General features: G+C 43.7%; 1 pseudogene; it reads right to left on the bottom strand.

The window, feature by feature from the left end:
- LOC123061444 (uncharacterized) overlaps nt 1-26,189 on the bottom strand; it is a 126,264-nt pseudogene that overhangs the window by 31,263 nt on the left and 68,812 nt on the right.

The following is a 26,189-nucleotide window of genomic DNA, read 5'->3' on the forward strand; positions in this document are numbered from 1 at the left end:
TGTTTATTCCAGTTATTCACAACGTGATGTTCTATATGTGCAAGTATGAATTGTTGTGCTTAACATGCTTCTCGATGTACCTACACAGGACAATTTTGGGAACGACTGTTGTTTTCCATCGAGGTTAGTTTCATCCCATGGCTTATATCTGCTCACTGTTCAGGATATAGGTAGCTGGTACCATATAGGCCAGCAGCTGATAAGGGACTAATCGGTGAATCGGACTTCTAACTGAATATATCTGCAACCCATTTATCGTTAGGTTAACTAGGTCCATATGTTACCTTGTTTGGATACTCAACTTAGCTAGAGGTTAGAGTTAGTTTCTAGCTCATTACTAACCCTGAACTAACTCCATCCAAAGAGTTGTTTGGATGGCAGGGTTAGATTGACAATAAATACACTAGGAGAACTAGCTCCAATTAGCACCTCTTGGGTTCGATAGTTTTTTTGGGTGGGTTATAGATGCAACTAGCTCAAACTAGCCCTCATGTTTAGATATACTTTAGGGCTATTTGAGCCCGAACTAGCTCAAACTAACTGTAACCCCTGGATACAGCAGCAGTTAATCAGCCGATAATTTGTAAGAATGCACTAAACTCCTTCCGGCCCATAATATAAGATGTTAATTCATCTAATATGTGAGTATATTGGATTTTATAAGATACTCCCTCCGTTCCTAAATATTTTCCTTTTTAGAGATTTCAAATGGACTACCACATACAGATGTATATAGACATATTATAAAAGAGTGTTGTGCTACATCATTGTGCAATTGTTGTTTAGCTTCTAATATTAACTTGGTGCTTTTATGTACATATGTCATTGGTAAAGATCTGCGCTTCGACACTTTCTGTGTATGGGGCAATGAGATATCGATGAACCAGCATCAAGTGAGGAAGCTGATAAAGATTGTTAGTAAAATGGGTCCAAAGATGGCAATTAAACTATTTGTTTACACTTTATCCAAGACAACAGCGAACTGCAGGATGGTAAGTAAGAACTCTGCAGCCTTCTTTTTACTGCCCATAATGAGTTGTGTTAGATGACAATGTCTGAATCTTTTTCCTTTGCAGTGGTTGCCAAAGCAGTTTACTCAAGATTACCTCACAAACTACATGATTGGTGGGCATGCAAAGGTTAAAGTATTTCTACCAGAACACAATGATTATCTAGATGTTTTCATGAAGACCGTGAAGGATGGGCGGTCGGCCATCACAAGGGGTTGGACTAGAGTCATGCGTGCCTTCTGCATGGAGGAGGGCACAATATGGGCATTCCACTTCACCTTGTTCAGCAACCAGAATATATTTCACCTCTTTCTACCGTCTTTAGTAGTACAAGTATACAACTGTGGTTCGTCATTCTTTATTTGGTTCTTATGTAATTCTTGAACATATGTACCTCTGAATCGAATAATGCATTAGTTGTTTGAACTTGATGGATATGAATAAAGCTATAGCATACATTCAAATTCAAATCCAAATCCAAATCCGGTACAATTTGGAAAAGCAGCAATTAAATTAGGGTGAAATTACGCTCTCCATGTTGTTATGGCACACATGGTTGGTAAAACACAAACGTTTGCGATATGCACCATAATCCAAGACGGTTCACAGAGAGGAAATGTGTGTAAGCATGCACACAGTTGCCGTTTGCAAACCGTGTGCGATGTCAGACAATATCACAAATGGTGTGGGCAAACTAAATGTTTGTGTTAGTTGTCTTATTGTACATGATTCGCAAGCATGAACTGTTTCTGATGAAGTATGCATCCTAAATGTTGCACCACAGGATAGCGTCTGCAATAGTTGTCGTGTACGACGATGTTACGACGGTCCGACGTTTCGTAATCCTGCCAGACACTCGTATGACGATTAGCTAATCCGATCCAATGTTTTGTGATGGGCCACGCATCATACACGTTCTATAATAGTGAACCGTTTGTGATGGGTCGCGCATCGTAAACATAGCACCACAGAATACCGACTGTGATGGCAATGCAAGCAGAAACGAGTAGGAGTACTGTAGGGGCCCTATCCCTGACGGTTTTTTGGTCGTGTGGGAAGGACCCCCCTATCGCTCACACCCACTTGGCGACGGTTCCAAATGATGTCACGGAAAGGGGTTAAAACCATTTGTTTAGGACCGACGCGCACCAATGGGGCTGAAGCCGATGACTGGTAACTTCCAGAATGAAATAGCTGCACAGGAGTCAATATTAACATAAACACATGCAAGTATGATAACCCATACAAAACACAGCCGCATTATAAAGCATAAGGTTCGACCATCGTTTAATACATAATGGCACAACTACTCAAGGAGTACATCCTTCATGCACCGTGCCTCTTCTGCCCGAGCACCATCCATCACGATGGAGTAGTACTGCTCTCGGCGCCTATGCTCCTTTCCAGCTGGAGGAGGTCCTGTGGCCATCTCGACAGGCTTGATCTTCAGCCAATGCACCATGGTCTTCGAGAACGCTATCCGAGCCCCCTCGATACACACCGAACGCTTAACGGTCTGAACACGGGCAGCAACGTCACACAACTTCACCACCAAACCGAAATAGTTGCTCGGTATGGGCTCGGAGGGCCACAGCTGGACACAAAGGTCCTTCATGGCCAGCTCCACCATCCGGTGTAGCCCCATCAATTGTATCATTTGATTAACAAGTAGGGGAGGGTGCTTGGGCGCCTAGAACTACGCCCAGAATAGCCTCAGCTCGGAGTCACCCTCCTAAGCCGCATAGTGCCTTGAGGCGTCAGCAGCACTCTTCGAGAGCTCCGCAAATGCGCTTGCGGAACGCCAGACCCGGATGAGCAATGCGAAGCTATGGACACCAAAGACACTCTGCCGTAAGTATTCTTTACCATTTGCAATCTGCTTTACTGGTAGGAGCTCCTCTCGGGTACACCGTGCCTCCGATCTCGCCTCCTGGATCTTCGTCTTCATGTTCGCCAGCTCGGTGGCGTGATCCTTATTTTTCTACTCAAGGTCCTCACATTTAGTGATGGCATCCTTGAGCTCTTGTTGTACTCCGACCACTCTGGCCTCATGCTTCTCGCGTTCGGTCTTCACCAACGTGAGTTCGGCCGTCGCCTTCTGTTTAGTTGCTTCCTTCTTGGCCTTCAGTAGCTCGGCCTTAAGGCCCTCGACCTCCATGGCGGCAGCTGTAAATCACATCTTTCTTAGGGATAACCCCGAAAACTTTTCTTGACAAAGAAAATCAAGGAACTACATTTCAATCAAACTAACCCTTTGATTCGTCAAACAGCTTGTTGACGAGGTCGAGCTCCTCATCGGAGCTCTTGAGCTTACGATTCATCTCGGCCAGCTCTGTGGCATTGGCGGCAGTAACCAACACCGAGGCCTGCAAAAATGAACCAAGCCTTACATTTAGACTATTGTTTCGGCGGTCTTCGAGCCTCAGACAAGTTTTTTTCCAAAACCTGCCAGAGTCTCGAAGGGTGCCACATATAAGGACTGCTTAAATCTTGTCCATGGAATACAATTTCATGAAGAGAAAGCATTACTTTGTTTACCTCAAAGCCTGTTAGGAGGCCACCAAAAGCTTCTTTCGTTCCGCTGTTAACGGACTGAACGCTTTGCAAACCGCACCCATCAAGGCGCGGTGTTCCGTGACTATGGAGGAGTTGTTCACAGCCTCCTCCATCATGTCCGGCCACTCTACCACGACCCGGTCCTCGGTGTTTGGCACCGGCGGCGAGACCCCAGCTCCCCCTTCGGTGAGGGGTGGCTTCAATGCTTCGGAAGGCTGCGAGGACCCCTTAACCGTCTTTTGAGCAGGCTCGGCTTGCCCGAGCTCCTTCTCCTGGTCAACGGCGACCGGAGCGTTAGCCATGGCTATGTGGATGTCACCATCGCCCCCTGTGCTCGGCATGGGCGGGAGTCCTTTGGGACAGCACCTCCCCGGTCTGTGCGATGCGCCTCCGCTCTCCGCCAGACCAGTTGGCGGAGAAGTGCCCTCCGAGATCTCGTCGGTGGGGAGGTCACGCGGTAAGCTGCAACACGAGAGCGTACATGCTTTTAGTAATGGGCTAGTAAAACAGGCACCCGGATAGTCTTCGGATTCTCACCTTTTAGCACGGGGTTTGACCCTGGCAATCCTCTCTGGGACCTTCTCGGAGGCTGTGGACTCCTCATCGGAGTCCGAAGTATCATCGAGCGGAGCCAATTTGCCACTGCTCCTCTTCTTCGGAGCCGGGGAAGGGTGCTCTTCTTCGGCTTCGGCCGACACCATTCTCTTCCTGGTGTGAGAGGATTCACTCTCCTCCTCCTCTTCTTCTTCTTGCTCCCCCTCATGTGCGGAGGGGGCATGGGAGTCCCCAGACTTGTTGTCCAGATGGACTCGTGAGCTAAGGCCCTCCCTGGCCTCCTTCCTGGGGTTGTTCTTCTTCTTCTCCTTTTACAAGGCACCACGCTAAGCATCTCCTCTAGCTGAGCCGACTTGGGGTGTTCGGGTAGTGGGGCTGGACTGTTCATGTACACGGCCCTCTTAAGCCAGCCATGTGGAAACGAGAAGAAGCAGTTGAGGACCATAGTGGGAATGTGAATATCCAAACATAAAGTGAATAGTACTACATTACCTCCAGAGGGGGATTCTTGGCATCGAGGTTGTTGTCCTCCTTCTCGACCGGCCACATCTTCTGCGGCTTGAACAACACCTTCCACATCTTCTCGTGGGTGGTACCATAGAAGTGCTACACGATGCGGGGGCCTTCGGGCTTCCAGCACCACATTGGGACGGCCCGAAGTTGGCGAGGCGGGAGACGATGGTGGAGCATGATCTGGACCACGTTGTTTAGCATAGCCCCCGCCTTTATCATATTGGAGACACGTTTTTGCAGCACATCCACCTCGGTAGTAGACCCCCAGTCAAGACCTTTCTTGGTCCGTGAGGTTAACCTTGCAGGGGGTCCAGACCTGAATTCCGGAGCGGCTGCCCAGGCCACGTCACGGGGCTCTGTGATGTAGAACCATTCTTTTTGCCAGATCTTGAACATGCCCTCCGTCCATCCAAGTCGGGTGAGCCATCTCACCATAGTGCCCCTGCAATCTGCTTGCTGGCCGTCGATGATCTTCGGCTTGAGGTTGAAAACCTTCCGCCATAGTCCAAAGTGCAGCTAGACCCGAAGAAAGGCCTCGCAAATGGTTATGAAGGCTAAGATGTGGAGAAAAGAATTCGGAGCCACATCGTGGAAGTCCAGCCCGTAGAAGAACATTAGTCCTCGGACAAATGGGTGGAGAGGGAAGCCTAGTCCCTGGATAAAGTGGGGAATGAACACCACTCGTTCGTCGGGGCGGGGTATCGGTACAACCTGGCCCTCCTCTATAGCCCGATGAGAAATGTCGGCGAAAACATAGCTCGCTCGCTTCAGATCCTCGATGTCATTGTTAGTGACACATGAGGCCTCCCATTTGCCCTTCGCTCTAGATCTGGCCATTTCCTACCTCGGGGATAGGTCCTTGAGGGAAGTTGGATCGGAGCGCTTGAGCTCTGTGGATTGGGAAAGGCTATGGCGAAAGGAAGAAGAAGGCTTGAGGGGATGACTGCGGCTAGTCTCTTTTTATAAGCGGTCGTGATACAAAGAGTCCTTTAAACGCGCCACTGGCCTCACCACTTCCCGATATACTCGTGACATTATGCGCGAGTGGGATACTGAGTATCATTGATCAAACCCCTTAAAAGGCGGGATACGATCTCCACCTCGATGGGACGTGCCATTGGAGGGGTCTCCTCGAGCCACGCATCGAGATATCATGTTTATGACCGGCCGCGACCCTTCGGCAAAAGTTGTCAATTGAAGATACTACATATATTTGAGCAATTGGCCTTCAAGGTTACGTAAAATCGATAGTTCGGATGTTGGATATGACGCGACTATGCATGTGGGCTGAATACCCTCTAAAGGTTGCGCTGGAAAAGATTATTTTGAATACACAGAAGGAACTTGCCTACAAGCTAGAGATTGTAGATGTGGGAGTTACAATAAACCGGCATTGGAGGCTAGTTCGGGGGCTACTGAGGGAGTCCTGGACTAGGGGGTCCTTGGGATGCCGGTCTATCTCACATGCGTCGGACAGCTGGGCCACACTATGGCTGCTGGTGGACTGAACTATATATGGAGCGGCATTGCATTTGGACGGGAGATCTTTTGTGCTTTGGTGTGTACTCCAAGTCAAGATGGAAGATTCGGCATGCTTGTTCCCTTGTTGTAACCGACTATGTGTAACCCTAATACCCCTGGTGTCTATATAAACCAGGGGATTTAGTCCATAGAGGCTAGAGAACAATCACCACCCTATTGGTTTAGGGTTTAGTTCATCTGATCTCGTGGTAGATCAACTCTGTAATCCCCATATACACAAGCAATATAATCAAGCATGACGTAGGGTATTACCTCTTAGAGAGGGCCCGATCCTGGGTAAATATCGTGTCCCACGTCCCTTGTTCCCCAGCGATCCTAGATCCATAGTTCGGGACCCCCTACCCGAGATCCGCCAATTTTGACACCGACAGTCCCCGCGAGCTACGAAGACAACCATACGCACATGATGTTTTTGCTGCAACTACATGACATTGGAGCTGCAACTAGTTAGCGAGAAGCCATGATGACGATGATGGCAAGCCGAGACATTTTCACTACAGGAATCAGGAAATTTGTCGTCTTCCTCAAACAGACGACAAAGAACTTGCTGTTGACTTGCTGACGACAAACAAACTCAGGAAAGAGCAAGTCAGCAAAGAGCTACTTTTCCAATAGGTTTTCATCGAGCAGACAACAAAGTCTTTGATGTCATCCAAATCGTATTTGCTGTCAACCAAAAAGTATCGGATGGCAAAGAAAAGCATCTTTGCCATCAGCCAAACTTCGCCTTTGTCGTTAGCCAGACTCCGTCTTAGCCATCTGCCTCAAACATCACAGACGACAGATAAATGGGTAAATATAAAAAACAAAGGGGTGTTGCTCGTTCTTCTTTATTGAGGCTGAAGCAAGGCAGGGCACCGCCGCGGTGTTGCTCGTTCTTCTTTATTGAGGCTGAAGCAAGGCAGGGCACCGCTGCACATGCTGGCGCTCTGCTGGCGGGGATGGATAGATTGGGCGCGAGGGAGGTTCTGGACGCCGGATCCAGTGGCGGGAGACAACTTGATTTGGCATCCCCACGCGGAGTCGTGCACAAGCTCGTAGGGCATCCATGGCACTCTGGCGGCGGGGACGGACAGATCGAGCGTGGGGTAGGTTCTGGACGTTAGATCTGGTGGCAGGAGACGGGTTGACTTGGCATCCCAGCGGCGGAGGTGTGCATGAGCTCGCAGGGCGTCCCTGGCGTCGGCGCCGAGCTCCTATGTCGTTCTCCTATAGAGAGGAAAATGAGAGAGAGAGAGAGAGAGAGAGAGAGAGAGAGAGATGAGATGAGAGAGGATATGGTGAAGTCGAACGGCGACGACGGGAGGAGGTTAGGCGGTAACGCGAGGCTTTGGGAGATCCCCTCCCTAGTGTTCAACGAGGGAAGCAAGGAGGCTCGCGGACACTCATGCGTCTACTTGGGTACACATGCATTGAGGCAAGGGCGGTGCACGGGGACACGAGCGATGGAGCAGGGCGCAGGGCGGGGCTAGAGGTGGTGCAACACTGGGAGAAGGAGAGAAAGAGAGGAGGGACAAGGGCACGCTAGGGGTTGGGGTCGGTCTGGTACGTGCGTGCATGATAGGGGTGGCTACCCCTACCATGTCATTGATTCAGGTGATCGATCCACGAGATGTGCTTTCTCCTTGCCGTCAGCCGAGAAAAAACAGACGGCAGAGTTTGTCTTTGCCGTCAATCAAATAAAATCAGACAACAAAGTCAGTCTTTACCGCCAGCCAAATAAAAACAGACGACAAAGTGAGCTCTTTGCAGACAGTAAAAATTTGTTGTTAGTTTTCTCTATTTTGCCGTCAGCCAAGATGACCCACAAGTGTAGGGGATCTATCATAGCCTTTTCGATAAGTAAGAGTGTCGAACCCAACGAGGAGCAGAAGGAAATGATAAGCGGTTTTCAGCAAGGTATTCTCTGCAAGCACTGAAATTATCAGTAACAGATAGTTTTGTGGTAAGGTAATTTGTAATGAGTAACAAGTAATAAAAGTGAATAAGGTGCAGCAAGATGGACCAATCCTTTTTGTAGCAAAGGACGAGTCTGGACAAACTCTTATATTGTCAAGCTAGTTTTCATCACGCTCATATCATTCGCGTTCGGTACTTTGATAATTTGATATGTGGGTGGACCCGTGCTTGGGTACTGTCCTTCCTTGGACAAGCATCCCAATTATGATTAAACCCTACTGCAAGCATCCGCAACTACAACAGAAGTATTAAGGTAAACCTAACCATAGCATGAAACATATGGATCCAAATCAGCCACTTACGAAGCAACGCATAAACTAGGGTTTAAGCTTCTGTCACTCTAGCAACCCATCATCTACTTATTACTTCCCAATGCCTTCCTCTAGGCCCAAACAATGTTTAAGTGTCATGTATTCGACGTTCACATGACACCTCTAGAGGAAAGACAACATACATCTCATCAAAACATCGAACGAATACCAAATTCACACGACTACTTATAGCAAGACTTCTCCCATGTCCTCAGGAACAAGCGTAACTACTCACAAAGCATATTCATGTTCATAATCAGAGTGGTATTAATATGCATAATGGATCTGAACATATGATCTTCCACCAAGTAAACCAACTAGCATCAACTACAAGGAGTAATCAACACTACTAGCAACCCACAGGTACCAATCTGAGGCTTTGGGACAAAGATTGGATACAAGAGATGAACTAGGGTTTGAGATGAGATGGTGCTGGTGAAGATGTTGATGGAGATTGACCCCCTCCTGATGAGAGGATCGATGGTGATGACGATGGTGATGATTTCCCCCTCCCGGAGGGAAGTTTCCCCGATAGAACAGCTCCGCCGGAGCCCTAGATTGGTTCCGCCAAGGTTCCGCCTTGTGGTGGCGGAGTTTCGTCCCGTAAGCTTGCTTATGATTTTTTTCTCCAGAAAGACTCCATATAGCCAAAGATGGGCAGCAGAGGGCTGCCAGGGGGCCCACGAGGCAGGGGGCGCGCACGGCGCTCCCCCCACCCCCGTGGACGGTGGGTGGCCCCCCTCTGGTACTTCTTTCGCCCAATATTATTTATATATTCTAAAACATTCTCCCGTGAAGTTTCAGGACTTTTGGAGATGTGCAGAATAGGTCTCTAATATTTTCTCCTTTTCCAGCCCAGAATTCCAGCTGCCGGCACTCCCCCTCTTCATGTAAACCTTGTAAAATAAGAGAGAATAGGCATAAGTATTGTGACATAATGTGTGATAACAGCCCATAATGCAATAAATATCGATATAAAAGCATGATGCAAAATGGACATATCAACTCCCCCAAGCTTAGACCTCGCTTGTCCTCAAGCGAAAGCCGAAATCGAAAAATATGTCCACATGTTTAGAGATAGAGGTGTCGATAAAATACAATACGGACATGAGGGCATCATGATCATTATTATAACAGCAACATATATATATTGTCATGTGATCTCTTATGCTAAAGTAAAAATTCAATCACAATTTTAAGTATGAATCAGAAACTTCATTGAGAACCAACAAACTATAATCTCAGTCATTGAGGCAATTGCAATTTATCATAATATCAGAAAGCATCAATAAGAGCTTTTCAACAAGTCCACATACTCAACCATCATTTAGTCTTTCACAATTGCTAACACTCACGCGACATTTATGGTTATGAAGTTTTAATCGGACACAGAGAAAGATAGGGGCTTATAGTTTTGCCTCCCAACCTTTTACCTCAAGGGTAATGTCAACAATAATAGTTCATGAAAACTTACATCCAATTAGCTATATATGTCAGGATCTTTCCAACACATTGTGCTTGCCAAAGGATAAAATGTAAAATGGGAAGGTGAAGATCACTGTGACTCTTGCATGAAGTATAAGACAAGAATAAAAGATAGGCCCTTCGCAGAGGGAAGCAGAGGTTGTCATGTGTTTTTATGGTTGGATGCACAAAATCTTAATGCGAAAGAACGTCACTTTATATTTCCACTTGTGATATGGACCTTTATTATGCAGTCCGTCGCTTTTATTTCTTCCACATCATAAGATCTTATAAAGCTTATTTTCTCCACACTAATAAATCATACATATTTAGAGATAATTTTTGTATTGCTTGCAACGATGACAACTTACTTGAAGGATCTTACTCAATCCATAAGTAGATATGGTGGACTCTCATGGAAAAACTAGGTTTAAGGATATTTGGAAGCACAAATAGTATCTCTACTTGGTGCATAGAATTTGGCTAGCATGAGAGGGAAAGGCAAGTTCAACATGTTGGATGATCCATGTTAATATAATTTATCTCAGATGTACGAAAACATAACCCATTATGTTGTCTTCCTTGTCCAATGTCAACTCTTTAGCATGTCATATTTTAATGAGTGCTCACAATCATAAAAGATGTCCAAGATAGTATATTTATATGTGAAAATCTCTCTTTCTTTATTACTTCCTATTAATTGCAACGATGACCAAAACAATGTTTGTCAACTCTCAACAACTTTTATTCATCATACTCTTTATATGTGAAGTCACTACTCTCCATAAGATGCATATGATCTCTTTATTTCTTTTTATTCTTTCTCTTTTATTTTATTCCCTCAAGATCATAGCAAGATAATCAAGCCCTTGACTCAACACTAATCTTTATTATATATAGCTCACGGACTCAATTACATAGAAGGATCATAAAGCAAAACTCAACACTAGATCATACTAAAACTTTATTCTACTAGATCGATATATTACCAAAAGGATCGAACTAAGAAAAATGGTAAAGGTAAAAGTGTGATGGTGATACGATATTGGGGCACTCCCCCAAGCTTGGCAGTTGCCAAGGGGAGTGTCCATACCCGATACTCGGTTCTTCTGAGGTGGTGATGATGGAGTGGTGGATGATGTAGGCTTGTCGTCCATCTTCCAAGGCATAGGCTCACCATCGTAGAAGGATGATCGAGTCTCCAGGATCCTCAAATCTGCAGCCAAACTCATCCTCTTGAATCTATATTCATACTCATAGTTTTGGTTTTGCAGGTCATAGCTCTAGGCTTGGAGATGCTCGATCTTCTCGTGAAGTTTGAGAATGGTCTCCCCAATGCTCTTGGCATCCAGCTTGTGGTTGTTGGATAACTCCACGATCATTATGTGGTTGGCATCCAGTCCATGTTCCACCATCTCCTGGAACTTGAAAACTTGTTGCTCCATTGCTTCAAGCCTTGTCTCCACGCTTCCGGTCCTCCTTGGTCCCTCAACACCGTGGATGTGCAGCAACCCCTCACGCATTTCAATGGTTTGAGGATGTTGCCACACCTCCACGAGGTAGGGCTTGATGACCTTCTCGAAGAACTTGTCCTTGGGGGCACTTGGGGATGTCATGGTGATCTAAATCTGTCAGAAAAACAGCTCGAAACAAGAACAGAGGATATTTGCGTGATACTGTGGTCAAAACCTTCGGGAGATTATATAATGAATTTTTACTGACCAAAAGAAGTATCATGCAAGAAAACGGAGTCCGAAGAGCGCACGAGGTGCCCACGAGGCAGGGGCGCGCCCAGGGGGTACGGCGCGCCCTCCACCCTCGTGGACGCCTCGTGTCCTTCTCGGACTGCTTCTTATTTTTCTATTTTCTTAAATATTCCAAAATGGAGAAAAATTGCTATTAGTACTATTTCGGGGTCGGCTTCCTTACCATACCACATACATATTCCTTTTCGGAGTCTGAAACATTCTGGAAAGTGTCCCTTATGTATTCCTCCGGGGTTACGGTTTCAATAACATTAGAATCAACATTTATGGGATTACCTGAGATATGATGTTTGATTCATTGACCGTTTACCACCTTCGGATTTGTGCCTTCGAAGTTGTTGATTTTTATGGGACCGGAACGATAAACCTCCTCGATAACGTCAGGACCTTCCATTTAGAGAGAATTTTGCCTGCAAAAAATCTTAGACAAGAGTTGTATAACAATACATAGTCACCTACATTAAACTCACGTTTTTATATCCTTTTGCCATGCCATCTTTTAACCTTTTCTTTAAACAGTTTGGCATTCTCATAGGCCAGGGCTCTCCATTCATCAAGTGAGCTAATGTGAAAAAGCCTCTTCTCACCGGCAAGTTTGAAATCATAATTGAGCTCTTTAATGGCCCAGTATGCCTTATGATCTAGTTCAAGAGGTAAGTGACATGCTTTACCATAAACCATTTTATACGAAGACATACCCATAGGATTTTTATATGCAGTTCTGTAGGCCCATAATGCATCATCAAGTTTCTTGGACCAATTTTTTCTAGATCTATTAACAGTCTTTTGCAAAATTAATTTAAGCTCTCTATTACTCAATTCTACTTGACCACTAGACTGTGGATGATATGGAGATGCAATTCTATGATTAACATCATACTTAGCAAGCATTTTACGAAAAGCACCAAGAATAAAATGTGAACCACCATCAGTCATTAAATATCTAGGGACTCCAAACCTCGGAAAAATAACTTCTTTAAGCATCTTAATAGAGGTGTTATGATCAGCACTACTAGTTGGAATAGCTTCTACCCACTTAGTAACGTAATCAACATCAACTAAAATATGTGTGTACCCATTAGAGGAAGGAAACGGTCCCATATAATCAAAGCCCCAAACATCAAATGGTTCAATAACAAGTGAATAATTCATAGGCCTTTCTTGACGTCTACTAATATTACCAATTCATTGACATTCACCACAAGACAAGACAAACTTATGGGCATCCTTGAAGAGAGTATGCCGATAAAAACCGGATTGCAATACCTTATGTGCAGTTCTGTCTCCAGCATGGTGTCCTCCATAAGCGTCGGAGTGACACTTGCGTAGGATCTGTTCCTGTTCATGCTCAGGAACACAACGTCTAATAATACCATCTACTCCTTCTTTATAAAGATGTGGGTCGTCCCAGAAGTAATGTCTTAAATCATAGAAGAACTTTTTTCTTTTGCTGGTATGTGAAACTAGGTGGTATAAACTTAGCAACAATGTAATTAGCATAATCAGCATACCATGGAGCAGTACGAGAAGCATTTATGACAACTAATTGTTCATCAGGAAAGCTATCATCAATAGGTAGTGGGTCATCAAGAACATTCTCTAACCTAGACAAGTTGTCTGTAACGGGGTTCTCAGCTCCCTTTCTATCAATAATATGCAAATCAAATTCTTGTAGCAAGAGAACCCATCTAATAAGTCTAGGTTTAGCATATTTCTTTTCCATAAGATATTTAATAGCAGCATGATCAGTGAATGGTTACTTTAGAATCAACAATGTAAGGTCCGAACTTATCACAAGCAAATACAACTGCTAAAAATTCTTTTTCAGTAGTAGCATAGTTTCTCTGGGCACTGTCTAGAGTTTTACTAGCATATTGAATAACATTTAATTTCTTATCAACTCTTTGTCCTAGAATAGCCCCTACAACATAATCACTAGCATCTCACATAATTTCAAATGGTAAATTCCAAACAATAGGTGCAGAAATTAAAGCTTTCTTAAGTATTTGAAATGCTTCTACAAAATCGTCATCAAATACAAATGGAACATCTTTTTGTAAGAGATTAGTCAGAGGCCTAGAAATTTTAGAGAAGTCCTTAATGAACCTCCCATAAAAACCGGCATGACCAAGGAAACTTCTTATACCTTTAATGTCCTTAGGACACGTCATCTTTTCAATAACATCAACTTTAGCTTTATCAACTTCAATACCTCTTTCAGAAATTTTATGCCCCAAGACAATACCTTCATTAACCATAAAGTGGTACTTCTCCCAATTCAAGACAAGATTAGTTTCTTCACATCTCTGCAAAACTCGATCAAGGTTGCTTAATCAATCATGAAAAGAAGTTCCGTAAATGGAGAAATCATCCATGAAAACCTCAACAATCTTTTCAGAAAATATAGCAGTCATACATCTTTGAAAGGTAGCAGGTGCATTGCATAAACCAAAAGGCATACGTCTATAAGCAAAGGTACCAAAAGGGCAAGTAAAAGTTGTCTTTTCTTGATCCTCTTTTGACACGGGTATATGAGAGAAACCAAAATAACCATCTAGAAAGCAAAAATGTGTATATTTGGATAATCTTTCTAGCATTTGATCAATAAAAGGTAAAGGGTAATGATCCTTTTTAGTAGCTTTATTTAATTTGAGGAAATAAATTACCATTCTATAACCTGTAACAATTCTTTGTGGGATCAATTCATCTTTATCATTAGGAACAACAGTAATACCTCCCTTCTTAGGGACACAATGGACAGGACTTACCCACTGACTATCAGCAACAGGATAAATTATACCTGCCTCCAGAAGCTTTATTATTTCTTTTCTTACCACTTCTCTCATCTTAGGATTTAACCGCCGTTGGTGATCAACAACCGGTTTCGCGTCTTTTTCCAGTTTTATTTTGTGCTGGCATAGAGTGGGACTAATGCCCTTAAGATCATCAAGAGTATATCCAATAGAAGCATGGTGCTTCTTCAGAGTTTTCAATAATTTCTTTTCTTCATGCTCTGAAAGGTTAGCACTAATAATAACAAGATATATCTCTTTCTCATCAAGATAAGCATATTTAAGAGTATCAGGTAATGGTTTAAGATCAAACACGGGATCACCCTTAGGTGGAGGAGGATCCCCTAGGATTTCAACAGGCAAGTTGTGTTTCAAAATAGGTCCCTGTTTAAAGAATACTTCATCTATTTCCCTTCTTTCATTCATAAAAATATCATTTTCATGGTCTAGCAAATATTGTTCTAAAGGTTCACTAGGAGGCACGACAATAGAAGCAAGACCAATTATTTCATCTTTACTAGGAAATTCTTTATCATGGGGTTGTCTATGAAATTTAGCAAAATTAAATTCATGAGACATATCCCCCAAACCAACAGAAACAATATCCTTATTGCAATCTATATTAGCATTAACAGTATTCAGGAAGGGTCTACCAAATATAATGGGAGAAAAGTCATCTTTTGTGGAACCAAGAACAAGAAAATCAGTAGGATATTTAACTTTCCCACATAGTACTTCAACATCTCTAACCATCCCAACTGGTGAAATAGTGTCTCTATTGGCAAGTTTAATAGTAAATCAATTTCCTCTATCTCAGCAGGTGCAACATCATGCATAATTTCTTTATATAAGGAATGAGGTATTGCACTTGAACTAGCACCCATATCACATAAGCCATGATAGCAATGATCTCCTATTTTAACAGAAATAACAGGCATGCCTACAATAGGTCTATGTTTATTTTTAGTATCAGGTCTAGCAATTCTAGCAGCTTCATCACAGAAGTAAATAACATGCCCATCAATATTATAGGCCAAGAGATCTTTAACCATAGAAACCCTAGGTTCAACTTTAATTTGCTCAGAGGGAGTAGGTGTTCTAGTATTACTCTTACGAACTACAGTTGAAGCTTTAGCATGATCCTTTATTCTAACAGGGAAAGGTGGTTTCTCAATATAAGAAGTAGGAACAACAGGATCATTATAAGTGAGAGTCTTTTCTTCAACTTTAATAGGTGCAACTACTTTTACTTCAATGGGAGGATTATATTTAAACCACTTCTCCTTAGGGAGATCAACATGAGAAGCAAAGGATTCACAGAAAGAAGCTACTATCTCAGAGTCAAGTCCATATTTAGTGTTAAATTCACGAAAAGCATCGGTATCCATAAAAGATTTAACAAAATCAAACTTAGGTGTTATGCCTGAATCGTTACCTTCGTCGAGGTCCCAATCTTCAGAGTTGCGTTGAATTCTTTCCAATAAATCCCATTTGAATTCAATAGTCTTCATGATAAAAGATCCAGTACAAGAAGTATCGAGCATGGAGCGATTATCGAGAGAAAGCCGAGAATAAAAATTTTGAATAATAATTTCTCTTGAGAGCTCATGATTGGGGCATGAGTATAACATTGACTTAAGCCTCCCCCAAGCTTGAGCGATGCTTTCTCCTTCGCGAGGCCAAAAATTATATATATAATTACGATCACGATGAACAAGATGCATAGGATAAAACTTCTGATGAAATTCCAATTTCAATCGGTTGTAGTTCCATGATCCCATATCATCACATAGCCTAAACCATGTTAATGCCTTTCCCTTCAAAGATAAAGGGAAGACCTTCTTGTTGATAACATCCTTGAGCATACCTGCAAGCTTAAATAATCCACAAACTTCATCCACATAGATTAGGTGCAAATCAAGATGCAATGTTCCATCTCCTGTAAAAGGATTAGCTAGCAGTTTCTCTATCATACCCGAAGGAATTTCAAAGTAAACATTTTCAGTAGGTTCAGTAGGTTGAGGAGCAACTCTTTGCTCTACTGGTCGGGGTGAAGATACCCCGAACAAGCCCCTCAAAGGATTATGTTCCATAGTAAAAAGTGACAGTAAATTTCAGCGCACTATATAAATTTTTCCTTACCAAATTCCACCTACCAAAGGCGCTTCACTCCCCGGCAACGGCGCCAGAAAAGAGTCTTGATGAACCACAAGTGTATATAAATTTTTCCTTACCAAATTCCACCTACCATAGCCTTTTCGATAAGTAAGAGTGTCGAACCCAACGAGGAGCAGAAGGAAATGATAAGCGATTTTCAGCAAGGTATTCTCTGCAAGCACTGAAATTATCGGTAACAGATAGTTTTGTGGTAAGGTAATTTGTAACGAGTAACAATTAATAAAAGTAAATAAGGTGCAGCAAGATGGCCCAATCCTTTTTGTTACAAAGGACAAGCCTGGACAAACTCTTATATAAAGGAAAGCCCTCCCGAGGACACATGGGAATTATCGTCAAGCTAGTTTTCATCACGCTCATATGATTCATGTTCGGTACTTTGATAATTTGATATGTGGGTGGACCAGTGCTCGAGTATTGTCCTTCCTTGGACAAGCATCCGCAACTACAACAGAAGTATTAAGGTAAACCTAACCATAGCATGAAACATATGGATCCAAATCAGCCCCTTACGAAGCAACGCATAAACTAGGGTTTAAGCTTCTGTCACTCTAGCAACCCATCATCTACTTATTACTTCCCAATGCCTTCCTCTAGGCCCAAACAATGGTGAAGTGTCATGTAGTCGACGTTCACATGACACCACTAGAGGAAAGACAACATACGTCTCATCAAAATATCGAATGAATACCAAATTCAGATGACTACTTATAGCAAGACTTCTCCCATGTCCTCGGGAACAAACGTAACTACTCACAAAGCATATTCATGTTCATAATCAGAGGGGTATTAATATGCATAATGGATCGGAACATATGATCTTCCACCAAGTAAACCAAGTAGCATCAACTACAAGGAGTAATCAACACTACTAGCAACCCACAGGTACCAATCTGAGGCTTTGGGACAAAGATTGGATACAAGAGATGAACTAGGGTTTGATATGAGAAGGTGCTGGTGAAGATGTTGATGGAGATTGACCCCCTCCCGATGAGAGGATCGATGGTGATGACGATGGTGATGATTTCCCCCTCCCGGAGGGAAGTTTCCCCAATAGAACAGCTCTGTCGGGGCCCTAGATTGGTTCCGCCAAGGTTCCGCCTCGTGGCGGCGGAGTTTCATCCCGTAAGCTTGCTTATGATTTTTTTTCTCCACGAAAGACTCCATATAGCCAAAGATGGGCATCAGAGGGCTGCCAGGGGGGCCACGAGGCAGGGGGCGCGCCCAAGAGGGTAGGGCGTGCCCCCACCCTCGTGGACGGTGGGTGGCCCCCCTCTGGTACTTCTTTCGCCCAATATTTTTTATATATTCTGAAACGTTCTCCCGTGAAGTTTCAGGACTTTTGGAGTTGTGCAGAATAGGTCTCTAATATTTGCTCCTTTTCCAGCCTAGAATTCCAGCTGCCGGCATTCCCCCTCTTCATGTAAACCTTGTAAAATAAGAGAGAATAGGCATAAGTATTGTGACATAATGTGTAATAACAGCCCATAATGCATTAAATATTGATATAAAAGCATGATGCAAAATGGACGTATCAAGCCATTCTTTGCCATCAGTAGTTGATGGTAAAAGGTCGTCTTTGCCATTAGCCCCGAGGAAAAGATTACGGCAAAGAGCTCCATGGACGGCAAATTTCTTAATTCATGTAGTGTTTGTTGGAAGTGGTGTCTTTGGGTGATATAATGGAGAAAAAGTAGAACCAACAACGTCGTTTGCTACAACACTGTGTACATTTGCTGGAACAGGCCAGCGATAGAACTGGAACATGACCGCTGTTGGGGAATGCTGTAATTTCGAAAATTTCCCTACGCACACGCAAGATCATGATGATGCATAGCAACGAGAGGGAAGAGTGTTGTCCACGTACCATCGTAGACCGTAAGTGGAAGCGTTATGACAACACGGTTGATGTAGTCGTACGTCTTCACGATCGACCGATCCTAGCACCGAAGGTATGGCATGATACGTCTCCAACATATCTATAATTTTTTATTGTTCCATGATATTATATTATCTGTTTTGGATGTTTAATGGGCTTTATTATACACGTTTATATTATTTTTGGGACTAACCTACTAACCCAAGGCCCAGTGCAAATTGCTGTTTTTTTTCCTATTTCATTGTTTCGCAGAAAAGGAATATCAAACTGAATCCAAATGGAATGAAACCTTCGGGGGAGTTATTTTCGGAACAAACGTGATCCAGGGGACTTCGAGTAGACGTCAAGAAAGAAGCGAGGAAGCCACGAGGCAGGGAGGCGCGCCTGCCCCCCTGGGCGCTCCCCCCACCCTCGTGGGCCCCTCGCAGCTCCACCGACCTACTTCTTCCTCCCATATATATCCATATACCCCGAAAACATCCAGCAGCACCACAAAACCCTATTTCCACCGCCGCAACCTTCTATACCCAAGAGATCCCATCTTGGGGCCTTTTTCGGAGCTCCACCGGAGGGGGAATCGATCATGGAGAGCTTCTACATCAACACCATAGCCTCTGCGATGATGTGTGAGTAGTTTACCACAGACCTCCGGGTCCGTAGTTATTAGCTAGATGGCTTCTTCTCTCTCTTTGGATCTCAAAACAAAGTTCTCCTCAATATTCTTGGAGATCTATTCGATGTAATTCTTTTTGTGGTTTTTTTGTCGAGATCCGATGAATTGTGGGTTTATGATCAAGATTATCTATGAACAATATTTGATTCTTCTCAGAAATCTTTTATGTATGATTTGTTATCGTTGCAAGTCTCTTCGAATTATCAGTTTGGTTTGGCCTACTAGATTGATCTTTCTTGCAATGGGAGAAGTTCTTAGCCTTGGGTTCAATCTTGCGGTGTCCTTTCCCAGTGACAGCAGGGGCAGCAAGGCATGTATTGTATTGTTGCCATCGAGGATAAAGAGATGGGGTTTATATCATATTGCTTGATTTTATCCCTCTACATCATGTCATCTTGCCTAATGTGTTACTCTGTTCTTATGAACTTAATACTCTAGATGCATGCTGGATAGCGGTCGATGTGTGGAGTAATAGTAGTAGATGCAAAATCATTTCAGTCTACTTGTCGCGGACGTGATGCCTATATACATGATCATGCCTAGATATTCTCATAATTATGCACTTTTCTATCAATTGCTCGACAGTAATTTGTTCACCCACCGTAATACTTATGCTATCTTGACAGAAGCCACTAGTGAAACCTATGGCCCCCGGGTCTATCTTCTATCATATAAGTTTCCAATCTATTTTATTTTGCAATCTTTACTTTCAATCTGTATCATAAAAATACCAAAAATATTTATCTTATTATCTTTATCAGATCTCACTCTCGTAAGTGACCGTGAAGGGATTGACAACCCCTTTATCGTGTTGGTTGCGAGGTTCTTATTTGTTTGTGCAGGTACGAGGTGACTTGCATGTAGTCTCCTACTGGATTGATACCTTGGTTCTCAAAAACTGAGGGAAATACTTACGCTACTTTGCTGCATCACCCTTTCCACATCAAGGGAAAACCAACGCAGTGCTCAAGAGGTAGCAAGAAGGATTTCCGGCGCCATTGCCGGGGAGGTTGCACCAAGTCAAGTCAAGATTTGATCTCCCATCAACAGCCATTTCTGGCGCCGTTGCCAGGGAGATCTACGCACAAGTCAAGACATACCAAGTACCCATCACAAACTTTTATCCCTCACATTACATTATTTACCATTTGCCTCTCGTTTTCCTCTCCCCCACTTCTAAAACAATTTTTGAAAACCTTTGCCTTTTCTTCGCCTTCTTCCCGTATGTATCTTTGTTTGTGTTTCCTTGTGCCTTCCATTTGCTTGCATCTTTGCTTGCTAAAAAACTATTGATATGGATCCACTTAAAGTGTTCTACTTGGATCATCTTCGATCCTTATGCGCTCGTGCTGCAGCCCAAACTAGCCTAGTTGATGGGAAATCTTTAGATGAGCATGCTCATTTTGTGCGTCACCGTTTGTCTGAAAAAGGGAAACTCTTATGGGATCAAATAAACAGAATGCTATGTTATGCTTGGAATCTTTGTGAAATTTATGATTTTACTTGTTGCTCTAAGAACCCTAAAAAACACCTCCCCTACCTATGTGAGTTTAATGATAATGAGATCTTATCTTCTTATGCAAAGGGTGTTTATAGTTACTACGATATCAAATAAATTGAATAATTTGTTGCTTTTAAGGGTGCTTATGAAGTTGCTTCTTTGATTGAAAAGTATGATATTACTCTCTAGGAATCTGAGAATTTTGACATACTTAAATATTGCTATGAAAACTATGCTCATAATGTCTATGTCAAAGAATTTATTGAAAGAATGACCATTGAAAATAATGATATGCATGAATCTATAGATAATTAGGATTCTGATGATTTGATTGAAATATCCCTTGATGAACATGATGCTTGCTATTCTTGTGGCCATGATGCCAATATTTATGAAGATGAATTTGTTATAGTTCCTTATGTTAAACATGAGATTGCTGCTATTGCATCCATACTTGATAGTTCCTTCGATGAAAAGAATGATTGCAATGATGTTATTATAAATTCTCTTAATGTCAATTGTGTTAATGATATGCAAAACCTCAAGCTTGGGGATGCTAGATTTGGTATAACTACTATTTGTTGCAATGATAATGATTGGGGTGATTCTTCTTATGGTCTTGAAAATTTATTTAAGCCCCGTGATGAATATGAGATTGATAATAATGTTTGCAATAATATTGAAAGTGGCAGACTAAGGCATAGCCTAGTGGTGAGAAGGGGCTGATGCCTTCCCACCAACCCAGGTTCAAGGCATGGTACTTGCAATTTGGGTTTGTTGCACCAATTATACTGTAGGGGGTTCCCTTACAGTCTTTCTATCAAAAATAATAATATTGAAAGTGGGTTTGGAAGAGTGTCAACTTTAGATCCCACATATTTGGAGAATGTTCAATCTCATGAATTTTTTGATAAAACTGGGTTTGGAGAGGTCATGAATTTAGTTAATGTTAATCCCACTATTTTGGAAGAGTGTCAACTTCGCATGCATGTGGATCGTGTTGAGAATATGTTATGTGATAGCTATTTTGTTGAATTTGCTTATGATCCTGTAACACCCACGATGCGGCTATATCTCCCACGTGTCGGAGCACGACTTAGAGGCATAACCACATAGTAGGCATGTCGCAAGAGGGGTAATCTTTACACATCCCATGTACTGAATAAGAAAGGGATAAAGAGTTGGCTTACAATTGCCACTTCAAACAATACATAAATATCATACATCATCCAGAATACAACCAAGGTCCGACTACGGAACCAACATAAAAGAAATACACCCCAAATGCTAGATCCCCTATCGCCCCAACTAGGCTCCACTACTGATCAACCAGAAACGAAAACAACACAACGAACAAGATCTTCATTGAGCTCCCACTTGAGTTAGATTGCGTCACCTGCACTGGTATCATTGGCACCTGCAACTGTTTGGAAGTATCTGTGAGTCACGGGGACTCAGCAATCTCACACCCACGAGATCAAGACTATTTAAGCTTAGGGGTAGGAAAGGGTAGTGAGGTGGAGCTGCAGCAAGCACTAGCATATATGGTGGCTAACTTACACAAATGAGAGCAAAAAGAGAAGCAAAGCACGCTCGTGAACTAGAAGTGATCAAGAAGTGATCCTAAAACTACTTACGTTCAAACATAACTCCAAACCCGTGTTCACTTCCCGGACTCCGCCGGAAAGAGACCATCGCGGCTACACACGCGGTTGTTGCATTTAAATTTAAGTTAAGTGTCAAGTTCTCTACAACCGGATATTAACAAATTCCCATCTGCCCATAACCGCGGGCACGACTTTCTAAAGTTCAAAACCCTGCAGAGGTGTCCCAACTTAGACCATCACAAGCTCTCACGGTCAACGAAGGATATTCCTTCTCCCAGGAAGACCCGATCAGACTCGGAATCCCGGTTACAAGACATTTCGACAATGGTAAAACAAGACCAGCAAAACCGCCCGATGCGTTGACATCCCGATAGGAGCTGCACATATCTCGTTCTTAGGGCAACAGCGGATGAGACATCCTACGAGTAAAACCAAACCTCAAGTTTCCCCGAGGTGGCCCCGTAGTCTACTCGGTTCGGACCAACACTTAGAGAAGCACTGGCCCGGGGGGTTTAAAATAAAGATGACCCTTGAGTCTGCAGAACCCAAGGGAAGGTGATAGGTTCTTAGGCAAATGTAAAACCAAAATTGGGCCTTGATGGAGGAGTTTTATTCAAAGCGAACTGTCAAGGGGTTCCCATAACACCCAACCGCGTAAGGGACGCAAAATCAAGGAACATAACACCGGTATGACGGAAACTAGGGCGGCAAGAGTGGAAAAAAACACCAGGCATAAGGACGAGCCTTCCACCCTTTACCAAGTATATAGGTGCATTAAAGTAAACAAGATATAATAATGATATCCCAACAATAACCATGTTCCAACAAGGAACAAACTCCATCTTCACCTGCAACTAGCAACGCTATAAGAGGGACTGAGCAAAGCGGTAACATAGCCAAACAACGGTTTGCTAGGAAAGGTGGGTTAGAGGCTTGACATGGCAATATGGAAGGCATGATATAGCAAGTGGTAGGTATCGTAGCATAGCAATAGAGTGAACAACTAGCAAGCAAAGATAGAAGTGATTTCGAGGGTATGGTCATCTTTCCTGCAAAGTTCTCAAAGTTGATGAAAGCTTGATCCTCGTTAGCGTACTCAACAGGTTCCTCAATCATGTACTCATCTCCCGGCTCTACCCAAGGCAAGAACACAAGCAAAAGAATAACAATCAATCACGGTGCAATGCGCAAGCAACATGATGGAAAACATGGCATGATATGCGAGATGTGATATGCAATGCATATGCGTGCTCCAGAAGGAAAAGATTTATCAAGGCATCAACTTGTCAAACCAAGAGTGCCGCTGGAAATATGAGATGATTTCGGTCGAAATCGATATAAGGATCACCGGAATCGGATGCACGGTTTGCAAATGGCAAGCGAAACAAGAATGGCACAATTCTGCGATTAACAGCACGATGCCATCTAGAATGCAACAAGAAACTAAGCTACTGCACTCCAACATAGCAACAAAACACATGGAAGTGATCTACTCAAGATGCTTGACAAAAGATGAACACTGAGCTATGGCTAGATCACACAAGAGCAGTTCCAAACAAGCATGCCAAAAGTGCAAAAGATATCTGCATCACAGACTTAGTGAAAATAACAACATGCCAGGAATTAACATCAGGAAGCAATGTTTAGAGCAGGATAACAACATGCTACAGGAAGAGAACATAGCAACACAAGGCATGGCATGAATCTACTCAAAGCATAGAACAAAAGTCCCTTACTGACCATGAGCTAAAAAGGCACAGAAGATACGATGGCACCCATGTAAACATAGCAAGTTTCGTTAACAGATTCAGACTTGGCAGAAAACTGAGCATGTCAAAACAGAGTTATGAAGGCATCTTTGCGAGCTCGATTCACTCATCACAAGGCATTTCATGACAAGCTAAGCATACTACCAGCAAGAAGACATGTTCAAGAAGCTAACCAAGGCAATAGCAAGTTTATAGCATGCATGGATCAATTACAACAACCAAGGCAAAATTGATTAACATGTAAACAATCCGCCAAGAACATTTTATAGCAAAAGTAGAGCAAGATTAAGTCATGCTAGGGAACTCCATAATTGCAAACAGGGGCATGGATGTATATAGCACAACCATATGTCCAAATCATCCTTACTGAAGATACTCAAAAGAAGTATGGATCTCACTGTAGCAACATGAATGCATGGCATAAAAATAACAGCAGAGCAAAGACTTAGTGAAATTCCAAGTCCCTGAAATCAGCAATATCACAAGAGCTACTTTGCATGCTTGTGCTAGTCACCACATTGATCACAAAAATACATGAAAAACACCCCTGTAAAGATGTCATGGCATATATCAAAATACATGTAGAGCTCATGCCCATGTGCAGCACACAACCGTTGTAGCGAAAATGACAAATATTCATACTCTGCTAACAATCAGCACCTAACATTTTATAGCACTCTTGCATCAGTGATTTGGGCATCAAGATGGACTCAAACAAGCATGTCACAATGGAACAAAATTAGGAGCACATCATGATGAACATTTTGATATATCACACGCATGAAACAGAGCAGTATGCAACAAGTTATGGCATGATGAACAGGGACATAAAACATTACAGATCTGGGACTTTGTGGAAATTAGACCTCGCGGGAAAAGCTGGACGAAGAGAAGCGGGACGAGGGGATCCGGGACACGGGCGCCTGTTTGGTTTGGATCCTAGTGGATCTCATCCAACTCGGCCTAGATCTGGCCGGACTTGAACTCCGGCGAGGTGTCGCGGGCTCCGTTGATGAGGGGCGGCGGTGGAGGCGACGTCCGGCGACGCGGGGCATGGCGCATCCGGCGCGGGCGGAGGCGCGGCGTGCTAGCGCGGCGGCGGCGCGGAGGAGATGGAGCTGCGGGCAAGCGAAGGCAAGGCAAGGCGGCGCGCGCCGGCGCAGGCGAGGCAACGAGGGAGTCCGGCGGCGCGGGGAGGCGGAGCCGGGCGGCGCGGCGAGGGAGTTCCCGGGCGGCGGGCGGCGGCGCTGGGCCCGCGGGGGCTAGACGCGGGCCTGGCGGGCTGCGGTGGGCGCAGGGCGGCGGAGGCTGAGGTGGCGGTGTGAACATGTCCGACGGCGGGGTGGACATGTCCATCGGCGGGAGAAGGAAGAAGTTAGGGTTCGTCCGCGAGATTTCGGAGGGAGACACATATTAATAGGTAGGAGGAGTTTGGAGTGTCAAAATGAGGTGTAGTTTTCGCCCGCGCGATCGTGATCCGGCGGCGGAGGACATGGAAGGGGTTTGGAAGGGTTGTTGGGCCGCTTTGGAGGGATGTTGGGCTGCAACACACACGAGGCCTTTACGGTTCCCCGGTTAACTATTGGAGTATCAAACGAACTCCAAATGGCATGAAACTTGACAGGCGGTCTACGATGGTGTACCAAGGCCGCTTGGCAAATCTCGGTCCACTCCGAGAATGTTTAACACCCGCTCATGAAAAGAGACAAGAGGGGGACGCCGGATGACATAGGAGTGTCGGATTGCAAAACGGACAACGGGGAAAATGCTCGGATGCATGAGACGAACACGTATGCAAATGTGATGCACATGATGACATGATATGCTATGCATGACATGAACAAAATCAAAACAAAGACAAAACCCAACCACGAAGGGAAACTCATGTCGCATCTCCGGAAAGGGAAAGAGTCGGAGTTACAAATATGGAAAGTTGTATCTGGGCGTTACAGATCCTACATGTAATTATTATGAGAGAGGAAAATATGGTTGTAGAAATTTTAATGTTACTAAATTACCTCTCGTCATGTTGAGATTGCTATTGTTTCTTTCTTCTTTCATGCATATGCTAGTTTTTGCTTGCCTTGATAATTTGTTTGTTTATAAAATGCCTATGA

This window comes from Triticum aestivum, chromosome 3A (assembly GCF_018294505.1).
Source record: "Triticum aestivum cultivar Chinese Spring chromosome 3A, IWGSC CS RefSeq v2.1, whole genome shotgun sequence".
NCBI lineage: Eukaryota > Viridiplantae > Streptophyta > Magnoliopsida > Poales > Poaceae > Triticum > Triticum aestivum.